The sequence below is a fragment of the Procambarus clarkii genome, unplaced genomic scaffold (genome assembly GCF_040958095.1).
Source record: "Procambarus clarkii isolate CNS0578487 unplaced genomic scaffold, FALCON_Pclarkii_2.0 HiC_scaffold_408, whole genome shotgun sequence".
In the NCBI taxonomy this organism is placed as follows: domain Eukaryota; kingdom Metazoa; phylum Arthropoda; class Malacostraca; order Decapoda; family Cambaridae; genus Procambarus; species Procambarus clarkii.
Genome location: NW_027189441.1, coordinates 163978 through 187185, shown reverse-complemented (window position 1 = coordinate 187185; position 23208 = coordinate 163978). Strand labels below are relative to the sequence as shown.

Genomic DNA, 23208 nt, shown 5'->3' with positions numbered 1-23208 from the left:
CAGAAGTGAGTCGTCAGTCGAGTCCGGGTTTGATGGGTCGAAGCTGAACAACTGCAACGAGTTAGAGGGAAGGAAGGAAGGAAGGAAGGAAGGAAGGAAGGAAGGAAGGAAGGAAGGAAGGAAGGAAGGAAGGAAGGAAGGAAGGAAGGAAGGAAGGAAGGAAGGAAGGAAGGAGAAAGAAGGAGAAAGAAGGAGAGTGAGGTGAGTAATATCATTTAATAACTTTAGATTAAAGATTATGTGCGAGCAAAGAAATACGATGGTTGGTGTGGAAGGAAAGAAGTTGATTTTATGAATGGGGGGTTGCCAGTTAGTGCAATTTTAATTGATTTTGTTTGTTTTCTGAGATAGGTTATATAGGGTGAAGTTTTCTCTATTTATATAAGTGTGGAAACTGGTTTAGGTAGCTTAGTGGTTTGTTATGAAAAGGCTGGTAGAGATGGGTTGAATAGTGTTAGACTTGTGTCTGCATTTACTGGAGAACTGGATTTGGTATTTAAATGGCATCTAATATGATGTGGTCATTGTGCAAATAAACTCTAAATCAACGGGTTTACTATGATCGAGAACCTAACTATAATAGTTACCCATTGTTGGCATGCTATTCTCTTTTTTTACGAAATTACTTACTCACTCTCCCTTGTGAGTGAGGGAGGGAGGAGTGTGTGTGTATATCACTCGGAATTCCTTAGTCGGCTCTGACGGCGAAATTATATTCATACATACATCAAGATTAGACGTTTATCTATTTAATTTACCATTGCTGGAATGTACCAATGCGTAATAAAGACGAAATTCGACTTGAGATGGAGGGAGGTGTTGCTTTGGTGTGGTTTTACACGGCAACTCAACGATCGTTTGCCACTTCCACGCTTGCCTGCCAGCCGGCCAGCCACTAGCCTCAAAGTGAATTCCAGTGTCTTGATTAGCTTTACAATCCATCATTTACCTCAATACACACTAACAATGTGTATTTATATACTTCAATCGAGCATTCGATGCACACATTCACCTGTAATATATACGTCAATGAAACCCAGAACCCACCCAAGTTCAAGCGCACCTGCACTCTCACCCCTCTCCATTTGAATGCTAGTTTCCTATTTAGATTTCAAATGCTTCATTCACCCCTCTAAACACCACCGACGTATATTTACATTCTTTATTTAGGCAATGTATGCAGGCACACATTCATTCACGTAAAATAACGAATAAAATTGATATAGAATCTACTATAATTTGCAAAGCGACCAACCACCAAATGTCATTGTGAAAGCTAGTTTCGTAATTAGCTTTGCAATACTTCATTTACCTCCCTAAACACCAACAATGACCGAGTATTTGTATACTCGGTAAAAGCGATGGATGGATTCCTTACACATTCACATATATTAAGCAATGAATTTGCTATAGTACCTACAGTACTCAGACTTCTCGAATTACTTACATCTTCTTATATCTTAGCTTTGTTGTTCATTCAACAACAGAGTCGTTTTCCAGGGAATCGCGTTATGTTAGATGATGCATCGCCTCGCCTCGCCTCGCATGGCATCGAATCGCATGTCATTGCATCGCATCGCATTGAACTGCATGGTATTGAATCACAAGGCATTGAATGGCATGGCATGGCATGGCATGGCATGGCATGGCATCACGTCACGTCTCTCGTCTCTCGTCTCTCGTCTCTCGTCTCTCGTCTCTCGTCTCTAGTCTCTAGTCTCTAGTCTCTAGTCTCTAGTCTCTAGTCTCTCGTCTCTCGTCTCTCGTCTCTCGTCTCTCGTCTCTCGTCTCTCGTCTCTCGTCTCTCGTCTCTCGTCTCTCGTCTCTCGTCTCTCGTCTCTCGTCTCTCGTCTCTCGTCTCTCGCCTCTCGCCTCTCGCCTCTCGCCTCTCGCCTCTCGCCTCTCGCCTCTAGCCTCTAGCCTCTAGCCTCTAGCCTCTAGCCTCTCGCCACCCAGCCCTGCCTCGCTTCGCCTCGTCTCCGGTTTGTGAAAACGATGTATCAAGCAAAGTGTTAGATGTGAAAAAGTCGTGATATATATACAAAAATGGAATAGTTGGCGCGTAATAGTGCTGTTCGTTTTCTGTTATGGTATCAGAGAGAGAACGTCTCCTATTTATATTTTTTGACGAGCGTTGGCGTAACAGGCCCCTTGCACTTTTAATTCGTTATTGTACTTTTCAAAAGCTGTAGCTACCTTAAGACACATGACAAATGGAGGTTTATGTATTAGAGTTAAGCGCTATACTCCCTGGCCAGGAGCGAATTCGTGAAACGCCACGCGAGTCTGTTTACCACTTTGCCGCCAGTTACATATTCACTACTCATGAATGAAACCATGTAATATCATGAATTTGCATATATATATAAATTCATTGATCAGGTAAGAAATGGTTAAAGCCTTTACTGCATGGCGTTTATATGTATGCTTGAATTCGAATATTACTCAACGATAATCACATGCCCTTTTGCAATTGAAACTCGCTACGTGGTTTCTAGCCGCAATTGTTGCCTGGTGTTGCAGAGCAACCATGCATCCTATCGCTTCTCGGCCTTTTGGCTAAGATCAAAGTGTAGTATCTGTTCTTATCAGCTTAATATCTGATACGATCCCCATGTGGGATCCTCGATATTAAACTGATTTTTGCAACATGGCGAAGTGCTAGGAGCTTGCTCCACCTTTGCCGCGGATCGGCCCGGTATTGCAGTACCTCTGGGATCGGTCCACTCCCTTCGGGGAGACCAAAAACAACCCTATCAACTAGTCAAAATCAAGTAGGAGACGATTATGTTAATTGGTTATGTACATTAATGAATCGTGTTAATTTGAATTGCAGTAATTACTTCACACCAGCCAACATCGTATGAGGAAAAAGCCTTGGAACGAGCAGCAGAAGTGAGTCGTCAGTCGAGTCCGGGTTTGATGGGTCGAAGCTGAACAACTGCAACGAGTTAGAGGGAAGGAAGGAAGGAAGGAAGGAAGGAAGGAAGGAAGGAAGGAAGGAAGGAAGGAAGGAAGGAAGGAAGGAAGGAAGGAAGGAAGGAAGGAAGGAGAAAGAAGGAGAAAGAAGGAGAGTGAGGTGAGTAATATCATTTAATAACTTTAGATTAAAGATTATGTGCGAGCAAAGAAATACGATGGTTGGTGTGGAAGGAAAGAAGTTGATTTTATGAATGGGGGGTTGCCAGTTAGTGCAATTTTAATTGATTTTGTTTGTTTTCTGAGATAGGTTATATAGGGTGAAGTTTTTCTCTATTTATATAAGTGTGGAAACTGGTTTAGGTAGCTTAGTGGTTTGTTATGAAAAGGCTGGTAGAGATGGGTTGAATAGTGTTAGACTTGTGTCTGCATTTACTGGAGAACTGGATTTGGTATTTAAATGGCATCTAATATGATGTGGTCATTGTGCAAATAAACTCTAAATCAACGGGTTTACTATGATCGAGAACCTAACTATAATAGTTACCCATTGTTGGCATGCTATTCTCTTTTTTTACGAAATTACTTACTCACTCTCCCTTGTGAGTGAGGGAGGGAGGAGTGTGTGTGTATATCACTCGGAATTCCTTAGTCGGCTCTGACGGCGAAATTATATTCATACATACATCAAGATTAGACGTTTATCTATTTAATTTACCATTGCTGGAATGTACCAATGCGTAATAAAGACGAAATTCGACTTGAGATGGAGGGAGGTGTTGCTTTGGTGTGGTTTTACACGGCAACTCAACGATCGTTTGCCACTTCCACGCTTGCCTGCCAGCCGGCCAGCCACTAGCCTCAAAGTGAATTCCAGTGTCTTGATTAGCTTTACAATCCATCATTTACCTCAATACACACTAACAATGTGTATTTATATACTTCAATCGAGCATTCGATGCACACATTCACCTGTAATATATACGTCAATGAAACCCAGAACCCACCCAAGTTCAAGCGCACCTGCACTCTCACCCCTCTCCATTTGAATGCTAGTTTCCTATTTAGATTTCAAATGCTTCATTCACCCCTCTAAACACCACCGACGTATATTTACATTCTTTATTTAGGCAATGTATGCAGGCACACATTCATTCACGTAAAATAACGAATAAAATTGATATAGAATCTACTATAATTTGCAAAGCGACCAACCACCAAATGTCATTGTGAAAGCTAGTTTCGTAATTAGCTTTGCAATACTTCATTTACCTCCCTAAACACCAACAATGACCGAGTATTTGTATACTCGGTAAAAGCGATGGATGGATTCCTTACACATTCACATATATTAAGCAATGAATTTGCTATAGTACCTACAGTACTCAGACTTCTCGAATTACTTACATCTTCTTATATCTTAGCTTTGTTGTTCATTCAACAACAGAGTCGTTTTCCAGGGAATCGCGTTATGTTAGATGATGCATCGCCTCGCCTCGCCTCGCATGGCATCGAATCGCATGTCATTGCATCGCATCGCATTGAACTGCATGGTATTGAATCACAAGGCATTGAATGGCATGGCATGGCATGGCATGGCATGGCATGGCATCACGTCACGTCTCTCGTCTCTCGTCTCTCGTCTCTCGTCTCTCGTCTCTCGTCTCTAGTCTCTAGTCTCTAGTCTCTAGTCTCTAGTCTCTAGTCTCTCGTCTCTCGTCTCTCGTCTCTCGTCTCTCGTCTCTCGTCTCTCGTCTCTCGTCTCTCGTCTCTCGTCTCTCGTCTCTCGTCTCTCGTCTCTCGTCTCTCGTCTCTCGTCTCTCGCCTCTCGCCTCTCGCCTCTCGCCTCTCGCCTCTCGCCTCTCGCCTCTAGCCTCTAGCCTCTAGCCTCTAGCCTCTAGCCTCTCGCCACCCAGCCCTGCCTCGCTTCGCCTCGTCTCCGGTTTGTGAAAACGATGTATCAAGCAAAGTGTTAGATGTGAAAAAGTCGTGATATATATACAAAAATGGAATAGTTGGCGCGTAATAGTGCTGTTCGTTTTCTGTTATGGTATCAGAGAGAGAACGTCTCCTATTTATATTTTTTGACGAGCGTTGGCGTAACAGGCCCCTTGCACTTTTAATTCGTTATTGTACTTTTCAAAAGCTGTAGCTACCTTAAGACACATGACAAATGGAGGTTTATGTATTAGAGTTAAGCGCTATACTCCCTGGCCAGGAGCGAATTCGTGAAACGCCACGCGAGTCTGTTTACCACTTTGCCGCCAGTTACATATTCACTACTCATGAATGAAACCATGTAATATCATGAATTTGCATATATATATAAATTCATTGATCAGGTAAGAAATGGTTAAAGCCTTTACTGCATGGCGTTTATATGTATGCTTGAATTCGAATATTACTCAACGATAATCACATGCCCTTTTGCAATTGAAACTCGCTACGTGGTTTCTAGCCGCAATTGTTGCCTGGTGTTGCAGAGCAACCATGCATCCTATCGCTTCTCGGCCTTTTGGCTAAGATCAAAGTGTAGTATCTGTTCTTATCAGCTTAATATCTGATACGATCCCCATGTGGGATCCTCGATATTAAACTGATTTTTGCAACATGGCGAAGTGCTAGGAGCTTGCTCCACCTTTGCCGCGGATCGGCCCGGTATTGCAGTACCTCTGGGATCGGTCCACTCCCTTCGGGGAGACCAAAAACAACCCTATCAACTAGTCAAAATCAAGTAGGAGACGATTATGTTAATTGGTTATGTACATTAATGAATCGTGTTAATTTGAATTGCAGTAATTACTTCACACCAGCCAACATCGTATGAGGAAAAAGCCTTGGAACGAGCAGCAGAAGTGAGTCGTCAGTCGAGTCCGGGTTTGATGGGTCGAAGCTGAACAACTGCAACGAGTTAGAGGGAAGGAAGGAAGGAAGGAAGGAAGGAAGGAAGGAAGGAAGGAAGGAAGGAAGGAAGGAAGGAAGGAAGGAAGGAAGGAAGGAAGGAAGGAGAAAGAAGGAGAAAGAAGGAGAGTGAGGTGAGTAATATCATTTAATAACTTTAGATTAAAGATTATGTGCGAGCAAAGAAATACGATGGTTGGTGTGGAAGGAAAGAAGTTGATTTTATGAATGGGGGGTTGCCAGTTAGTGCAATTTTAATTGATTTTGTTTGTTTTCTGAGATAGGTTATATAGGGTGAAGTTTTTCTCTATTTATATAAGTGTGGAAACTGGTTTAGGTAGCTTAGTGGTTTGTTATGAAAAGGCTGGTAGAGATGGGTTGAATAGTGTTAGACTTGTGTCTGCATTTACTGGAGAACTGGATTTGGTATTTAAATGGCATCTAATATGATGTGGTCATTGTGCAAATAAACTCTAAATCAACGGGTTTACTATGATCGAGAACCTAACTATAATAGTTACCCATTGTTGGCATGCTATTCTCTTTTTTTACGAAATTACTTACTCACTCTCCCTTGTGAGTGAGGGAGGGAGGAGTGTGTGTGTATATCACTCGGAATTCCTTAGTCGGCTCTGACGGCGAAATTATATTCATACATACATCAAGATTAGACGTTTATCTATTTAATTTACCATTGCTGGAATGTACCAATGCGTAATAAAGACGAAATTCGACTTGAGATGGAGGGAGGTGTTGCTTTGGTGTGGTTTTACACGGCAACTCAACGATCGTTTGCCACTTCCACGCTTGCCTGCCAGCCGGCCAGCCACTAGCCTCAAAGTGAATTCCAGTGTCTTGATTAGCTTTACAATCCATCATTTACCTCAATACACACTAACAATGTGTATTTATATACTTCAATCGAGCATTCGATGCACACATTCACCTGTAATATATACGTCAATGAAACCCAGAACCCACCCAAGTTCAAGCGCACCTGCACTCTCACCCCTCTCCATTTGAATGCTAGTTTCCTATTTAGATTTCAAATGCTTCATTCACCCCTCTAAACACCACCGACGTATATTTACATTCTTTATTTAGGCAATGTATGCAGGCACACATTCATTCACGTAAAATAACGAATAAAATTGATATAGAATCTACTATAATTTGCAAAGCGACCAACCACCAAATGTCATTGTGAAAGCTAGTTTCGTAATTAGCTTTGCAATACTTCATTTACCTCCCTAAACACCAACAATGACCGAGTATTTGTATACTCGGTAAAAGCGATGGATGGATTCCTTACACATTCACATATATTAAGCAATGAATTTGCTATAGTACCTACAGTACTCAGACTTCTCGAATTACTTACATCTTCTTATATCTTAGCTTTGTTGTTCATTCAACAACAGAGTCGTTTTCCAGGGAATCGCGTTATGTTAGATGATGCATCGCCTCGCCTCGCCTCGCATGGCATCGAATCGCATGTCATTGCATCGCATCGCATTGAACTGCATGGTATTGAATCACAAGGCATTGAATGGCATGGCATGGCATGGCATGGCATGGCATGGCATCACGTCACGTCTCTCGTCTCTCGTCTCTCGTCTCTCGTCTCTCGTCTCTCGTCTCTAGTCTCTAGTCTCTAGTCTCTAGTCTCTAGTCTCTAGTCTCTCGTCTCTCGTCTCTCGTCTCTCGTCTCTCGTCTCTCGTCTCTCGTCTCTCGTCTCTCGTCTCTCGTCTCTCGTCTCTCGTCTCTCGTCTCTCGTCTCTCGTCTCTCGTCTCTCGCCTCTCGCCTCTCGCCTCTCGCCTCTCGCCTCTCGCCTCTCGCCTCTAGCCTCTAGCCTCTAGCCTCTAGCCTCTAGCCTCTCGCCACCCAGCCCTGCCTCGCTTCGCCTCGTCTCCGGTTTGTGAAAACGATGTATCAAGCAAAGTGTTAGATGTGAAAAAGTCGTGATATATATACAAAAATGGAATAGTTGGCGCGTAATAGTGCTGTTCGTTTTCTGTTATGGTATCAGAGAGAGAACGTCTCCTATTTATATTTTTTGACGAGCGTTGGCGTAACAGGCCCCTTGCACTTTTAATTCGTTATTGTACTTTTCAAAAGCTGTAGCTACCTTAAGACACATGACAAATGGAGGTTTATGTATTAGAGTTAAGCGCTATACTCCCTGGCCAGGAGCGAATTCGTGAAACGCCACGCGAGTCTGTTTACCACTTTGCCGCCAGTTACATATTCACTACTCATGAATGAAACCATGTAATATCATGAATTTGCATATATATATAAATTCATTGATCAGGTAAGAAATGGTTAAAGCCTTTACTGCATGGCGTTTATATGTATGCTTGAATTCGAATATTACTCAACGATAATCACATGCCCTTTTGCAATTGAAACTCGCTACGTGGTTTCTAGCCGCAATTGTTGCCTGGTGTTGCAGAGCAACCATGCATCCTATCGCTTCTCGGCCTTTTGGCTAAGATCAAAGTGTAGTATCTGTTCTTATCAGCTTAATATCTGATACGATCCCCATGTGGGATCCTCGATATTAAACTGATTTTTGCAACATGGCGAAGTGCTAGGAGCTTGCTCCACCTTTGCCGCGGATCGGCCCGGTATTGCAGTACCTCTGGGATCGGTCCACTCCCTTCGGGGAGACCAAAAACAACCCTATCAACTAGTCAAAATCAAGTAGGAGACGATTATGTTAATTGGTTATGTACATTAATGAATCGTGTTAATTTGAATTGCAGTAATTACTTCACACCAGCCAACATCGTATGAGGAAAAAGCCTTGGAACGAGCAGCAGAAGTGAGTCGTCAGTCGAGTCCGGGTTTGATGGGTCGAAGCTGAACAACTGCAACGAGTTAGAGGGAAGGAAGGAAGGAAGGAAGGAAGGAAGGAAGGAAGGAAGGAAGGAAGGAAGGAAGGAAGGAAGGAAGGAAGGAAGGAAGGAAGGAGAAAGAAGGAGAAAGAAGGAGAGTGAGGTGAGTAATATCATTTAATAACTTTAGATTAAAGATTATGTGCGAGCAAAGAAATACGATGGTTGGTGTGGAAGGAAAGAAGTTGATTTTATGAATGGGGGGTTGCCAGTTAGTGCAATTTTAATTGATTTTGTTTGTTTTCTGAGATAGGTTATATAGGGTGAAGTTTTTCTCTATTTATATAAGTGTGGAAACTGGTTTAGGTAGCTTAGTGGTTTGTTATGAAAAGGCTGGTAGAGATGGGTTGAATAGTGTTAGACTTGTGTCTGCATTTACTGGAGAACTGGATTTGGTATTTAAATGGCATCTAATATGATGTGGTCATTGTGCAAATAAACTCTAAATCAACGGGTTTACTATGATCGAGAACCTAACTATAATAGTTACCCATTGTTGGCATGCTATTCTCTTTTTTTACGAAATTACTTACTCACTCTCCCTTGTGAGTGAGGGAGGGAGGAGTGTGTGTGTATATCACTCGGAATTCCTTAGTCGGCTCTGACGGCGAAATTATATTCATACATACATCAAGATTAGACGTTTATCTATTTAATTTACCATTGCTGGAATGTACCAATGCGTAATAAAGACGAAATTCGACTTGAGATGGAGGGAGGTGTTGCTTTGGTGTGGTTTTACACGGCAACTCAACGATCGTTTGCCACTTCCACGCTTGCCTGCCAGCCGGCCAGCCACTAGCCTCAAAGTGAATTCCAGTGTCTTGATTAGCTTTACAATCCATCATTTACCTCAATACACACTAACAATGTGTATTTATATACTTCAATCGAGCATTCGATGCACACATTCACCTGTAATATATACGTCAATGAAACCCAGAACCCACCCAAGTTCAAGCGCACCTGCACTCTCACCCCTCTCCATTTGAATGCTAGTTTCCTATTTAGATTTCAAATGCTTCATTCACCCCTCTAAACACCACCGACGTATATTTACATTCTTTATTTAGGCAATGTATGCAGGCACACATTCATTCACGTAAAATAACGAATAAAATTGATATAGAATCTACTATAATTTGCAAAGCGACCAACCACCAAATGTCATTGTGAAAGCTAGTTTCGTAATTAGCTTTGCAATACTTCATTTACCTCCCTAAACACCAACAATGACCGAGTATTTGTATACTCGGTAAAAGCGATGGATGGATTCCTTACACATTCACATATATTAAGCAATGAATTTGCTATAGTACCTACAGTACTCAGACTTCTCGAATTACTTACATCTTCTTATATCTTAGCTTTGTTGTTCATTCAACAACAGAGTCGTTTTCCAGGGAATCGCGTTATGTTAGATGATGCATCGCCTCGCCTCGCCTCGCATGGCATCGAATCGCATGTCATTGCATCGCATCGCATTGAACTGCATGGTATTGAATCACAAGGCATTGAATGGCATGGCATGGCATGGCATGGCATGGCATGGCATCACGTCACGTCTCTCGTCTCTCGTCTCTCGTCTCTCGTCTCTCGTCTCTAGTCTCTAGTCTCTAGTCTCTAGTCTCTAGTCTCTAGTCTCTCGTCTCTCGTCTCTCGTCTCTCGTCTCTCGTCTCTCGTCTCTCGTCTCTCGTCTCTCGTCTCTCGTCTCTCGTCTCTCGTCTCTCGTCTCTCGTCTCTCGTCTCTCGTCTCTCGTCTCTCGTCTCTCGTCTCTCGTCTCTCGTCTCTCGCCTCTCGCCTCTCGCCTCTCGCCTCTCGCCTCTCGCCTCTAGCCTCTAGCCTCTAGCCTCTCGCCACCCAGCCCTGCCTCGCTTCGCCTCGTCTCCGGTTTGTGAAAACGATGTATCAAGCAAAGTGTTAGATGTGAAAAAGTCGTGATATATATACAAAAATGGAATAGTTGGCGCGTAATAGTGCTGTTCGTTTTCTGTTATGGTATCAGAGAGAGAACGTCTCCTATTTATATTTTTTGACGAGCGTTGGCGTAACAGGCCCCTTGCACTTTTAATTCGTTATTGTACTTTTCAAAAGCTGTAGCTACCTTAAGACACATGACAAATGGAGGTTTATGTATTAGAGTTAAGCGCTATACTCCCTGGCCAGGAGCGAATTCGTGAAACGCCACGCGAGTCTGTTTACCACTTTGCCGCCAGTTACATATTCACTACTCATGAATGAAACCATGTAATATCATGAATTTGCATATATATATAAATTCATTGATCAGGTAAGAAATGGTTAAAGCCTTTACTGCATGGCGTTTATATGTATGCTTGAATTCGAATATTACTCAACGATAATCACATGCCCTTTTGCAATTGAAACTCGCTACGTGGTTTCTAGCCGCAATTGTTGCCTGGTGTTGCAGAGCAACCATGCATCCTATCGCTTCTCGGCCTTTTGGCTAAGATCAAAGTGTAGTATCTGTTCTTATCAGCTTAATATCTGATACGATCCCCATGTGGGATCCTCGATATTAAACTGATTTTTGCAACATGGCGAAGTGCTAGGAGCTTGCTCCACCTTTGCCGCGGATCGGCCCGGTATTGCAGTACCTCTGGGATCGGTCCACTCCCTTCGGGGAGACCAAAAACAACCCTATCAACTAGTCAAAATCAAGTAGGAGACGATTATGTTAATTGGTTATGTACATTAATGAATCGTGTTAATTTGAATTGCAGTAATTACTTCACACCAGCCAACATCGTATGAGGAAAAAGCCTTGGAACGAGCAGCAGAAGTGAGTCGTCAGTCGAGTCCGGGTTTGATGGGTCGAAGCTGAACAACTGCAACGAGTTAGAGGGAAGGAAGGAAGGAAGGAAGGAAGGAAGGAAGGAAGGAAGGAAGGAAGGAAGGAAGGAAGGAAGGAAGGAAGGAAGGAAGGAAGGAAGGAAGGAAGGAAGGAGAAAGAAGGAGAAAGAAGGAGAGTGAGGTGAGTAATATCATTTAATAACTTTAGATTAAAGATTATGTGCGAGCAAAGAAATACGATGGTTGGTGTGGAAGGAAAGAAGTTGATTTTATGAATGGGGGGTTGCCAGTTAGTGCAATTTTAATTGATTTTGTTTGTTTTCTGAGATAGGTTATATAGGGTGAAGTTTTTCTCTATTTATATAAGTGTGGAAACTGGTTTAGGTAGCTTAGTGGTTTGTTATGAAAAGGCTGGTAGAGATGGGTTGAATAGTGTTAGACTTGTGTCTGCATTTACTGGAGAACTGGATTTGGTATTTAAATGGCATCTAATATGATGTGGTCATTGTGCAAATAAACTCTAAATCAACGGGTTTACTATGATCGAGAACCTAACTATAATAGTTACCCATTGTTGGCATGCTATTCTCTTTTTTTACGAAATTACTTACTCACTCTCCCTTGTGAGTGAGGGAGGGAGGAGTGTGTGTGTATATCACTCGGAATTCCTTAGTCGGCTCTGACGGCGAAATTATATTCATACATACATCAAGATTAGACGTTTATCTATTTAATTTACCATTGCTGGAATGTACCAATGCGTAATAAAGACGAAATTCGACTTGAGATGGAGGGAGGTGTTGCTTTGGTGTGGTTTTACACGGCAACTCAACGATCGTTTGCCACTTCCACGCTTGCCTGCCAGCCGGCCAGCCACTAGCCTCAAAGTGAATTCCAGTGTCTTGATTAGCTTTACAATCCATCATTTACCTCAATACACACTAACAATGTGTATTTATATACTTCAATCGAGCATTCGATGCACACATTCACCTGTAATATATACGTCAATGAAACCCAGAACCCACCCAAGTTCAAGCGCACCTGCACTCTCACCCCTCTCCATTTGAATGCTAGTTTCCTATTTAGATTTCAAATGCTTCATTCACCCCTCTAAACACCACCGACGTATATTTACATTCTTTATTTAGGCAATGTATGCAGGCACACATTCATTCACGTAAAATAACGAATAAAATTGATATAGAATCTACTATAATTTGCAAAGCGACCAACCACCAAATGTCATTGTGAAAGCTAGTTTCGTAATTAGCTTTGCAATACTTCATTTACCTCCCTAAACACCAACAATGACCGAGTATTTGTATACTCGGTAAAAGCGATGGATGGATTCCTTACACATTCACATATATTAAGCAATGAATTTGCTATAGTACCTACAGTACTCAGACTTCTCGAATTACTTACATCTTCTTATATCTTAGCTTTGTTGTTCATTCAACAACAGAGTCGTTTTCCAGGGAATCGCGTTATGTTAGATGATGCATCGCCTCGCCTCGCCTCGCATGGCATCGAATCGCATGTCATTGCATCGCATCGCATTGAACTGCATGGTATTGAATCACAAGGCATTGAATGGCATGGCATGGCATGGCATGGCATGGCATGGCATCACGTCACGTCTCTCGTCTCTCGTCTCTCGTCTCTCGTCTCTCGTCTCTCGTCTCTAGTCTCTAGTCTCTAGTCTCTAGTCTCTAGTCTCTAGTCTCTCGTCTCTCGTCTCTCGTCTCTCGTCTCTCGTCTCTCGTCTCTCGTCTCTCGTCTCTCGTCTCTCGTCTCTCGTCTCTCGTCTCTCGTCTCTCGTCTCTCGTCTCTCGTCTCTCGTCTCTCGCCTCTCGCCTCTCGCCTCTCGCCTCTCGCCTCTCGCCTCTCGCCTCTAGCCTCTAGCCTCTAGCCTCTAGCCTCTAGCCTCTCGCCACCCAGCCCTGCCTCGCTTCGCCTCGTCTCCGGTTTGTGAAAACGATGTATCAAGCAAAGTGTTAGATGTGAAAAAGTCGTGATATATATACAAAAATGGAATAGTTGGCGCGTAATAGTGCTGTTCGTTTTCTGTTATGGTATCAGAGAGAGAACGTCTCCTATTTATATTTTTTGACGAGCGTTGGCGTAACAGGCCCCTTGCACTTTTAATTCGTTATTGTACTTTTCAAAAGCTGTAGCTACCTTAAGACACATGACAAATGGAGGTTTATGTATTAGAGTTAAGCGCTATACTCCCTGGCCAGGAGCGAATTCGTGAAACGCCACGCGAGTCTGTTTACCACTTTGCCGCCAGTTACATATTCACTACTCATGAATGAAACCATGTAATATCATGAATTTGCATATATATATAAATTCATTGATCAGGTAAGAAATGGTTAAAGCCTTTACTGCATGGCGTTTATATGTATGCTTGAATTCGAATATTACTCAACGATAATCACATGCCCTTTTGCAATTGAAACTCGCTACGTGGTTTCTAGCCGCAATTGTTGCCTGGTGTTGCAGAGCAACCATGCATCCTATCGCTTCTCGGCCTTTTGGCTAAGATCAAAGTGTAGTACTGTACTATTGTCCGCACGCCCGCAAGGAGTTAAAGGAATAGTAGAATCTACACTTCAGCGATCCTGGTAGTCTTAAAACTACCTGTGGGAAGAGGGAGTTGGGTCGCCGCGTCGCCCATCCGCCTCGACCGGTGAGACAGCAAGCCTCACGGCTTGCTGTCCACCTCCACCGACTGGCTTGTCCGGGGCCAGTCTTTCGGTGGGAAACGCAATAAATTGCGTTTCTCTCTGAGCTTCTGCCTTGTACAAGGCTCAAGGAGCTCAGAGGGAAACTCAATTTATGCTTGCATAGATTGTGTCGGTGTCCGCACGACCTTCCCCTCCGGGTAAGAAGGAGTTAAAGGACCGGCCCAATCAGCGAGCGCGCTTCCACCAACACCGACCGTCCAGCCATCTAGTGGCGGCTTTGGGAGTTAGCCCAGACCCGATCACTGGTAAAGGGGGGAGCAAGCTTCTCAAACTTTACATAGTGGCTGGCAAAACGGCAAGTCCCCTGTGATTGCCGTCGACCTTCAGGGGCTGGCCTGTCCGGGGCCAGTCGCCTGAAGGAGAGACCATAGACTCTGTCTTCCTCCACATCTGTGCCTTGAGCCAGGTGCTGGAGGACGAACATAGCCTATGCTAAACACTGACTGTGTTGTCGTCCGCACGCCCGTTTTTCGGAGTTAATGGGGCAACATAGTCAATGTCTGTCTCTAGCCCAGTCACGGCCTCGTGCGTCCATCACATGTGATGGATCCACGACGGCCTTCAAGGCTGACGGTCCCATGGGAGGTGGAGGACCAAACCCTGCAGGCGACAACCCAGGTCGCTGCCCACAGACACAACCCACACCACACCGGCCGCCAGAACGATGGACCAGCAGCATTGGTGGGAACCGAGGTCGACCTTGGTGAGTCGGCCTCGGTGCTCAAGACGGACAATGACTCAAGGACGACTACATGCCCTGTCCCTAGTGATGCAAGAATGGAAGAAGACGACTCCAGTGACGACGACTGCCTGGTAATCGACCTTGATGAGTCCACTGCATGGATGACGACGACCGCCGGCCATGAGGTCGCCCTTGGCGAGGCGGCCTCAAGGAGGACCATACTCCCCCACTCTGGGGTCAGTCTTGGGAGGCTGGCTCGGGGTGGGGTCGACGCCCGAGGCAGAAAAGCGGGGGTCAGCGCTGTGAGGCTGGCCCACTCCACGAACAACACCGGGGTCGCCCTTGGCGAGGCGGCCTCGAGGAGGACCATACTCCCTTGCCCTGGGGCCAGTCCTGTGCGGCTGGCTCAGGGTAAGGTCGACGCGCAGGGTGTAGGAGGAGATGTGAGGATACCCCGTGATTCCACCAGCACCACCGGGGTCGCCCTTGGCGAGGCGGCCTCAAGGAGGACCATACTCCCTTGCCCTGGGGCCAGTCCTGTGCGGCTGGCTCAGGGTAAGGTCGACGCGCAGGGTGTAGGAGGAGATGTGAGGATACCCCGTGACTCCACCAGCACCACCGGGGTCGCCCTTGGCGAGGCGGCCTCGAGGAGGACCATACTCCCTTGCCCTGGGGCCAGTCCTGTGCGGCTGGCTCAGGGTAAGGTCGACGCGCAGGGTGTGGAAGGAGATGTGAGGATACCCCGTGACTCCACCAGCACCACCGGGGTCGCCCTTGGCGAGGCGGCCTCGAGGAGGACCATACTCCCTTGCCCCGGGGCCAGTCCTATGTGGCTGGCTCAGGGTAAGGTCGACGCGCAGGGTGTGGAAGGAGATGTGAGGATACCCCGTGACTCCACCAGCACCACCGGGGTCGCCCTTGGCGAGGCGGCCTCGAGGAGGACCATACTCCCTTGCCCTGGGGCCAGTCCTGTGCGGCTGGCTCAGGGTAAGGTCGACGCGCAGGGTGTGGAAGGAGATGTGAGGATACCCCGTGACCCCACCAGCACCACCGGGGTCGCCCTTGGCGAGGCGGCCTCGAGGAGGACCATACTCCCTTGCCCTGGGGCCAGTCCTGTGCGGCTGGCTCAGGGTAAGGTCGACGCGCAGGGTGTGGAAAGAGATGTGAGGATACCCCGTGACTCCACCAGCACCACCGGGGTCGCCCTTGGCGAGGCGGCCTCGAGGAGGACCATACTCCCTTGCCCTGGGGCCAGTCCTGTGCGGCTGGCTCAGGGTAAGGTCGACGCGCAGGGTGTGGAAGGAGATGTGAGGATACCCCGTGACTCCACCAGCACCACCGGGGTCGCCCTTGGCGAGGCGGCCTCGAGGAGGACCATACTCCCTTGCCCTGGGGCCAGTCCTGTGCGGCTGGCTCAGGGTAAGGTCGACGCGCAGGGGGTGGAAGGAGATGTGTGGCTACCCCGTGACTCCACCAGCACCACCGGGGTCGCCCTTGGCGAGGCGGCCTCGAGGAGGACCATACTCCCTTGCCCTGGGGCCAGTCCTGTGCGGCTGGCTCAGGGTAAGGTCGACGCGCAGGGTGTGGAAGGAGAAGTGAGGATACCCCGTGACTCCACCAGCACCACCGGGGTCGCCCTTGGCGAGGCGGCCTCGAGGAGGACCATACTCCCTTGCCCTGGGGCCAGTCCTGTGCGGCTGGCTCAGGGTAAGGTCGACGCGCAGGGTGTGGAAGGAGATGTGAGGCTACCCCGTGACTCCACCAGCACCACCGGGGTCGCCCTTGGCGAGGCGGCCTCGAGGAGGACCACACTCCCTTGCCCTGGGGCCAGTCCTGTGCGGCTGGCTCAGGGAAAGGTCGACTCGACAAACGAGAGGAAGGAGGCCAGTGCTACGAGGCCGGCTACCGACGATACTAGACGCCCCGAGGTCGCCCTTGGCGAGGCGGCCCCGAGAGGGACCTCTACTGGGACCACCTTCGGCAGGACAAACCCGGGGACCAGGAATGTGAAAGTGGTCCCTGATGAGATGATCACCATCAGCAACGACAGCCCCGAGGACGACCCGGATATGTTGGCTCCAAGGGCGACCCCATCTAGGACGCCGTTCTACAGCTTTACATCGAGGGTCGGCCCAGGCGACTTAATCAGATCAGCTGGCGGAATCGGCTTAAGCGACCAGACCAATAAGCCCAGATTGGCGGGCGCTTCACACCTGAGGCCCGGCTCGACGCCCGCGGATCGGGGGGTCGGCACCAGCGACGCAAGCCCCGGGGTCGGCTCCAGCGACACTAGCCCTAAGGCTGACTCCACCAACAAACAATTAAGGGCTGGAGCAGGCAATACACCCCTGAGGGCAGGCCCTGGCAGTACCAGGACATACACCACTGGGGCCAACCCCAGCGACGACTCCCAGACAGCCATAGTTGCGGAGACTGGACCAGGGGTCGGCGCCAGCGACGTTCGCCCAGGAACACACTACACACGAAAACCCGGTAGGATTGGGGCCGGCAATTCACCCCTGAGGGCCGGCAATACACCCCTGAGGGCCAGCAAGACACCCCTGAGGGCCGGCCCTGGCTCCACCAAGATTTCCACCACTAGGGCCGACCCCAGCGACAACTCCCAGACAGCCACAGGCCAGGTGACGGTTTTGGGGGTCGGCGTCAGCGACGAACGAGACTTCTGGGATAGCCCTGTCTCCCAAAGACCCCGGAACAGGCGCTATACATTCAGGAGGGTCCAGAATGAATCCGACAGCAGCAATGACAGCCAGGATGCCCTAACAATGAGCCAGGAGATCAACGGGCTCCTGAACCAAGTGAGGAACGGAACCCCTGGAGGAATAATCGATCAGAATAATACACAAAGACCCCCCAACCATGGGTCCCCTGCCCCTGGAGAAGAGAACAACGCGAACAGGGCAGCCCCAGACACCCCAAGTGCGGACCAACAGCCACAAAGACAGGGAACAACCCTCATCATTTGGTTCCCACTACCGAGACACTTCAAGTGCACTGAGACCGCCTGCCCCCACGTCCACTCAGGGAAATCATGGACGTGTCAAAGAGTTTCCCTAGTGAGACACCTGAGTGGTGGCCACAACATTAAGATCGGGCAAACAAAATACAAGTGTGCAGGGTGCAGAAAAACGTTGGGACTAAGACCGTCCACCCACTCATGTGCTCGGCTTCAAGGTATTATGGCAGCAAGACAAGATGACAGCGTCCAGCTAGCGTTCCCATGTAACAGACCGAATTGCGACTTTTCATGCAATTCAGTCATAGGGAAAATGAGTCATGAGCTGTACCACGTGAGACGAACAGGCCCCGAGCGACGGAACGACAACCAACAGGACCCAGACGGAAGGGAGCCACCCCGCACCCAAGCACCTGACCCAGCACCTCACCGCCCTGACACCCTACCCCCCCCACCCACCAACCCCACTCCACCACCACCCGCATCACCTATTCCTTTATCCCCAGTACCATCCCCCACCCCCTCACCCCCGCCACCACCACCCGCATCACCTATTCCGTTATCCCCAGTACCATCCCCCACCCCCTCACCCCCACCAATCCTACCCCCTCTCCAGCACCCACAGCCTCACCGACCACCCCCCCCTCTATCACCCATTGTGATACAGGTTCCTTTCCCCCAACACCCCTCTCCTATCCACCCTGATCCCACAGGGCGTGAGGACGAAGACCGGGCCTCCCCAGAGGCGAGCGGCGAGGACGACAATGAAGACCACGGGGGAGATGTGTCTCAAATACTTGACAACAGTGATGAAGCGGTACGGCTAGATCAAGAACCAGACGAGGCCGACCAACAAGAACTGCAACCAGATGAGGCGACCCAAGACTGGGCACTAGAACCCTTCTACGCTCCCCTGCTGGCACTGCTACGCTCCCCGAACTGGGACGAGTTCTCGAGCCTCCTGAATGAAATTACAGAAGCGGTCCAAGCCCACTGCAACATCCGGATAGACGAGAGTAGACCAGCCCCCCCAGCCATCGATGTCAACAACTGCAAGGCGATCCAACGCCTTTACAGAAGGAACAGACGAAGGGCAGTGAGGCTGATCACATCAGGAGAAAGTCGCCGCTGTGAGATCCCCTGTGAGACCATAGAAAGGCATTTCTCAGAAGTCCTAGCCGCTCAACCACCAATAGAAGACCCAGCCACACTTCAGTCCATATCGGATGCACAGGAAGATCGCGCTGAAATTAATCTGGACCCAATTAGAGAAGGGGAAGTGGGGGTTAGGCTGATGAGAGCTGAAAACAGCGCCCCTGGGAATGACAGAATCACCTACAGACACTGGAAACAGGCTGACCCTGACTGTAAGGTGATAGCGGCGATATTCAACATCTGCCTGCAACAGAAAAAGATCCCCCAGGACTGGAAAACGTCAAGAACCATCCTCATTCCCAAGGATGGTGACCCACACGACATCAATAATTGGCGGCCCATTGCTCTGTGTAGGACAATCTACAAGCTATACACAGGAGTTCTGGCCGCAAGACTGAGGAGATGGATTGAGCAAAATCAGGCCCTGTGCTCTGCGCAAAAAGGATTTATGGCATCAGACGGGGTCCTTGAGCACAATTACATCATCCAGCACTACCTTGACGAGGCACGAGACAGCAACAAAGAGATTTGCATTGCGTCACTTGACCTCACAAACGCCTTTGGTTCCGTGCCATTAGAACTCATCGACGCCTCCCTCACACGGATGGGCGTGGGAGCAGACTTTGTCACGGTGATCCAGGGCATTACAAGAGGAAATTCCACCAAGATTCAAACGGCGAGTGGTGAAACAAATGATATCCCAGCTGATTGCGGGGTCAGACAAGGATGCCCCATCAGTGGCTTATTGTTCAACATCGCAATTGAACCTATAGTGAGGTCCATCATCAACACCGGACTACAAGCAGACCCAGGTCTCAAGCATCCCTGCCTTGCCTACGCAGATGACATAACCCTGCTCTCCAGGACAGCGGAAGGCCTACAGAACCTCATCAACATCACCTCTGCAGCCTGTGAAGAGTTGCACCTAAAACTCAACCCAAGGAAATGCTCGTCAATGCACATGTCTGGACGACAACCAAGGGGAATGCGAAACTCCATATTTACAATAGGGGAATCGCAGATTTGCAGCAGACGAGATGGGGAGGAAACCAAATTCCTAGGTAGACCGGTAGGTTTCCACCTCCTCCCGAACGCAAACGCAATCGATGAGTTCAAGCAACTAGGCGTAGCCATAATGTCAAGTAAATTGGCTCCCTGGCAGAGGATCGATGCCCTGAAGTCCTTCGTCTTCCCAACAACGGTGTTCGCCATGAGAACTTGGCAACTGAGAAAGGGAGACTGGCAGGAACTTGATGACCGTTTAAGACCACTAATAAAAGAAACTCTATACCTGCCACAGCGGGCAACCAATGGCTACCTGTATGGAAAGAGTGCAGCAGGCTCGTGCGGCATACCCCTCGCCGCAGAAGACTCTGACATATTCGTCATAGACTCCGCATTCAAACTTCTCACCACGCCGGATCTAGAAACGAGGAATATTGCCAGGGACGACTGCAAGAGAGTAACGTCGCGAAGAATTCGCCAAGAAGCAACTCTGGAAAATGTATGCCAGTATCTCTCAAAAGACGACTTGGAACAAAGACCCTCTGGACATGAGACGCTCTGGTCAAGAGCCCGCAACTCGTCAGGAAGGTTGAACACCAAGTGGTCTACAGACGGAGATGCATTGGAAATCTGTTGTGGGGAGAGAACTATGACTCACAAAGAAAGAAGGTTGGTCGCAAGGAACATCAGAAACCATCACAGAGGCCTTCGCGACGACGACCTGAGAAGTAAACCTGACCAGGGGAAAGTCATGGAGCAAGTTGGGAGGGAGAGGGCTTCGTCTGCATTTATTAGGGACGGGGCTTTTACAACCTTTGCTGACTGGCGTTTCATCCACAGGGCACGACTGAATCTTCTACCCCTAAACGGAGCCCGCCGATTCAACATCAACGGAGACCAACGGTGTAGGAGATGTCGCCACCAGAACGAGACGCTACCCCACGTCATCAACCATTGCCTGAGGCTGTCAAATGCGATGATCCAGCGACACAACGCGCTGGTCGATCGTATCCTGAAGGCCTCAGAAGGAAGACACTGGAAGATCATTTCCACTAACCGGCAAGTTCCAGGAACGAACAATGTACTAAGACCAGACATTGTTCTAGAAAAAAACGGAGAGGTGATGCTGATTGACGTCACTTGCCCCTTCGAAAACGGACCAGACGCCTTCGCAGAAGCTAGACTAGGCAAAGAAGAAAAGTATGCAGAGCTAGCAGCGACAATGAGACGGACCTACAGGCAGGTCACTGTATATGCCTTTATTGTAGGATCACTCGGATCATACGACCCTAAGAACGACAAACCAATGAACAGGCTGGCCTCTAGAAGATATCAGAGGCTGTTTAGGAGGCTATGCGTGAGCGACACCATCCGGTGGTCACGGATGATGTACATAGAGCACATCACAGGCGCTCGACAATACTAGTTTACATGTCTGTACCTTTTTCTCATTTCAGAATATCAATTTGTATATTACATCTGTTTTGAGTTTTTTAATGGCAGACGGCACAATGTAAATAAAGATCCCTTAACAACTATGTATGAAAATGTATATTGTATTCTATGTACACCAATGTAACTATGTACCCATGCACCCTTGTGAAGACACAAGGCTATTGTAAGCAATATGTAAAACATTCGTCAATAAAAAATTAAATCTGTTCTTATCAGCTTAATATCTGATACGATCCCCATGTGGGATCCTCGATATTAAACTGATTTTTGCAACATGGCGAAGTGCTAGGAGCTTGCTCCACCTTTGCCGCGGATCGGCCCGGTATTGCAGTACCTCTGGGATCGGTCCACTCCCTTCGGGGAGACCAAAAACAACCCTATCAACTAGTCAAAATCAAGTAGGAGACGATTATGTTAATTGGTTATGTACATTAATGAATCGTGTTAATTTGAATTGCAGTAATTACTTCACACCAGCCAACATCGTATGAGGAAAAAGCCTTGGAACGAGCAGCAGAAGTGAGTCGTCAGTCGAGTCCGGGTTTGATGGGTCGAAGCTGAACAACTGCAACGAGTTAGAGGGAAGGAAGGAAGGAAGGAAGGAAGGAAGGAAGGAAGGAAGGAAGGAAGGAAGGAAGGAAGGAAGGAAGGAAGGAAGGAAGGAAGGAAGGAAGGAAGGAAGGAAGGAGAAAGAAGGAGAAAGAAGGAGAGTGAGGTGAGTAATATCATTTAATAACTTTAGATTAAAGATTATGTGCGAGCAAAGAAATACGATGGTTGGTGTGGAAGGAAAGAAGTTGATTTTATGAATGGGGGGTTGCCAGTTAGTGCAATTTTAATTGATTTTGTTTGTTTTCTGAGATAGGTTATATAGGGTGAAGTTTTTCTCTATTTATATAAGTGTGGAAACTGGTTTAGGTAGCTTAGTGGTTTGTTATGAAAAGGCTGGTAGAGATGGGTTGAATAGTGTTAGACTTGTGTCTGCATTTACTGGAGAACTGGATTTGGTATTTAAATGGCATCTAATATGATGTGGTCATTGTGCAAATAAACTCTAAATCAACGGGTTTACTATGATCGAGAACCTAACTATAATAGTTACCCATTGTTGGCATGCTATTCTCTTTTTTTACGAAATTACTTACTCACTCTCCCTTGTGAGTGAGGGAGGGAGGAGTGTGTGTGTATATCACTCGGAATTCCTTAGTCGGCTCTGACGGCGAAATTATATTCATACATACATCAAGATTAGACGTTTATCTATTTAATTTACCATTGCTGGAATGTACCAATGCGTAATAAAGACGAAATTCGACTTGAGATGGAGGGAGGTGTTGCTTTGGTGTGGTTTTACACGGCAACTCAACGATCGTTTGCCACTTCCACGCTTGCCTGCCAGCCGGCCAGCCACTAGCCTCAAAGTGAATTCCAGTGTCTTGATTAGCTTTACAATCCATCATTTACCTCAATACACACTAACAATGTGTATTTATATACTTCAATCGAGCATTCGATGCACACATTCACCTGTAATATATACGTCAATGAAACCCAGAACCCACCCAAGTTCAAGCGCACCTGCACTCTCACCCCTCTCCATTTGAATGCTAGTTTCCTATTTAGATTTCAAATGCTTCATT

General features: G+C 47.3%; 4 non-coding genes and 1 pseudogene across 4 annotated transcripts; all 5 read left to right on the top strand.

Annotated features, from left to right (window-relative positions):
• The first annotated feature begins 2539 nt into the window (after positions 1–2539).
• Positions 2540–2732, top strand: LOC138361477 (U2 spliceosomal RNA). The gene has a single exon (XR_011226981.1). It is a non-coding gene; the product is annotated as a U2 spliceosomal RNA (small nuclear RNA).
• A 2686-nt stretch (positions 2733–5418) lies between these two features.
• On the top strand, positions 5419–5611 carry LOC138361476 (U2 spliceosomal RNA). Its single transcript, XR_011226980.1, has one exon. It is a non-coding gene; the product is annotated as a U2 spliceosomal RNA (small nuclear RNA).
• Positions 5612–8293: 2682 nt separating this feature from the next.
• Positions 8294–8486, top strand: LOC138361475 (U2 spliceosomal RNA). The gene has a single exon (XR_011226979.1). It is a non-coding gene; the product is annotated as a U2 spliceosomal RNA (small nuclear RNA).
• A 2685-nt stretch (positions 8487–11171) lies between these two features.
• Positions 11172–11364, top strand: LOC138361496 (U2 spliceosomal RNA). Its single transcript, XR_011226989.1, has one exon. It is a non-coding gene; the product is annotated as a U2 spliceosomal RNA (small nuclear RNA).
• Positions 11365–21744: 10380 nt separating this feature from the next.
• Positions 21745–21924, top strand: LOC138361491 (U2 spliceosomal RNA; annotated as a pseudogene).
• Positions 21925–23208: the final 1284 nt, after the last annotated feature.